Below are 1,821 nucleotides of genomic sequence, written 5' to 3' on the forward strand. Positions count from 1 at the left end.
TGTATAAATATGCGTCAATTTTAAAATGTTAAAAACAGCCTGCCTGATTCCAGAGGCCCATGTCTGAGCATTGCATTGTGCTGCCCCCTAGTGGAAGAATTGATAATTGGCAAACTGAATTCTGCCTGTTATTTCTCTAGAATTCTTTCTGCACTTGAAGCATAAGATTATCTCCAACACACTTTTTATTTCTAGCATTCTTCATCGCACCAGAGTTAGAAAAGCATCAATGTATTAAATTGATTCTTACTCCTCGGGAGCCTGCAGGAACCACAGGGTGCTGGGCTGGGTCGGCCGCCAGCAGGATGGGCAAGGTCAAGGCAGGTGGTGCCACAGGCCGCTTCGTCAAGCAGGTGCAGGAGAAGGTACCTCGAAAACTGGGGAAAACTACAGAAACCAAAGAGGAGTGACCCGAACCAAGTGCCAGTAAGGTGTGCCGACAACAGGCAGAAGGCTACAGCTGTGCAAGGACCTGAAGAACATTCGCAGTGGAGTCGAAGTGATGCGTGGAAGTTCAAAGAGAGCCTCACAGATGCTGAGGGAGACCAACAGCAGTGAGTGAGGTGGAGCCATTGGGAATCGTGATCTCCTTTGGGTAGTCTCGAGAGAGAAATTGAATGACCAGGCTTTGAGGACCAGGGAAAATCGTGCAGCCTGGTTCAGTGAGATTAAGGAGAGAATTCCAAGCAGATGAGAGAGTTGTGGACTGTGACAGTGCCCAATTCCACTCAGGTGGTGTGGGCCACTAAGAAGAGAGATGAAGCCAAGTCTGCCCAGGCAGAGAAAGAGTTCAACAAATCCCAGTTTGTGTTTCAGATCAGAACCAGGAACTACTGGAGGAACTGCCTGTTCTTTATTATAGTCACACTGGTGGTTATGTGGCCATCTTCCAAAATATTTGGATTGAAGGATGTCTTCTAGAGGGAGGTGAGCAAGCTGGAGAGCCAGCATTCCAACTGTCTTTGTGGTGAAGGGATGGTCAAGCAGCAGCAGGCCCACTGGAGGCATTGTTCCCGCAGTTCAAACATCTACCATTGCTGGCCCTCTTACCTTATCTACCAATCCCTCAGGACTTTCCTTGATGAGAGAGAGCTGACACCTAATGCAGCCCAGGGAGAAAGTAATTCTGAGATGCAAGAAAACTCCTTAAATGACTAGGGAGTGCAGGAGAGGGGCTCTGAAACAAGCTCCTCTGAGGAGGAAGAGCCTCTGCTGGCCCGCAGTGGCCCAACCCAGTCCCAGGCCTCTCCCACCACTGAGGGTGACAAGTCCCAGGAGGAAGTTCTCCCTTGCTCCCCAACTCCACTGAACAGAGCTCCGGTTGTTTCAGATTCATCTTCCTTGGTCCCAGAAGTAACCCTCCAAACCCACACCTCAAGCAGAGAATCTGAACAACCAGAGAGCTTCTCTCTTCAGAAGCCCTCAGCGCCCACTAATAGGCCTCCTCCTTGCAAAGCCCCTCCAAGTCCGAGGACCATCTTGGGGAGTGGGACTCCAAGTCCTGGGGCCTCTCTAGATGCCTCTCGTAATCCAGAACCACCAGAGAAGCCACTAAGAGCTCCTAAATTCAGAGAAAATGAAAACACCCCTGAACAGAACCCAGAAGAACTTGACACTTCTCCCAACCTTGAATATTTCTCAGGGTTTTTCAGAGCCTAGAGAGTTGAAGAAGATAGATGACAAAGATCACAAGCTGATCTCAGCTGACTCTTCTAAGGGCCACAGCAATCAGATTTATTTTATGTCTGTGTGATTCCAGGAGAAAACGATGTCCCATCACCTGAGCCTCAAGAAAAGGTATCTGCAAATCAAAATGTATGA

At 48.9% G+C, this 1,821-nt stretch overlaps 1 pseudogene; it reads left to right on the forward strand.

Moving 5' to 3' along the window:
- Positions 1–305: 305 nt before the first annotated feature.
- LOC104853048 lies at positions 306–1,821 on the forward strand (annotated as a pseudogene).

Source organism: Fukomys damarensis, unplaced genomic scaffold (genome assembly GCF_012274545.1).
Source record: "Fukomys damarensis isolate Sample0158 unplaced genomic scaffold, DMR_v1.0_HiC HiC_scaffold_17, whole genome shotgun sequence".
Taxonomy (NCBI): domain Eukaryota; kingdom Metazoa; phylum Chordata; class Mammalia; order Rodentia; family Bathyergidae; genus Fukomys; species Fukomys damarensis.